Consider the following 563-nt stretch of genomic DNA (forward strand, 5'->3'; position numbering starts at 1 on the left):
TGTATCATGCCTGAGCGAGCGAATTTCAGACACTGTAATGGGATAACTTTAATCGTTTATAATTTGAAAAGTATTATAGCCTCGACATTTTCGTATAAGAGTTTTCGTCTTAGAATGCTCTCCAGAATCTGCCAGTGAAAGGACATACGGCCTTTCTGAGACACCCTGTACATGACAAATTCCATGTAAAATTAATGAAAACGAAATAGAAATAATAAACGTTACTTAGATTTATCCTGTCATGCAGAACATTAATGCAAAATTTTGAAACATTCAAAAATTTACTTATCTTCTCTTAAATCATATTTTTTCTTTTTTTAATTGTAATATACTTGTTTGATTATGTAAAACTTAGAGAAAAGTACTTATGTTATAAAAAAAATATTTTGTGGTAACTTTCATTGTTTTCCCGGCATAAATATATAAACGGAATACCATAACTTGCTTCTGTGCCAATGAGTTTTAGCCTCTTAATTCTATTTTTCAATTTATTATATTTATAATCTTTAATGATTAATTTGAGCGTATAAAGACACAATAAATTATGTATAAGAAGTTAAAAT

This window comes from Wasmannia auropunctata, unplaced genomic scaffold (assembly GCF_000956235.1).
Source record: "Wasmannia auropunctata unplaced genomic scaffold, wasmannia.A_1.0 LD334504.1, whole genome shotgun sequence".
Taxonomy (NCBI): domain Eukaryota; kingdom Metazoa; phylum Arthropoda; class Insecta; order Hymenoptera; family Formicidae; genus Wasmannia; species Wasmannia auropunctata.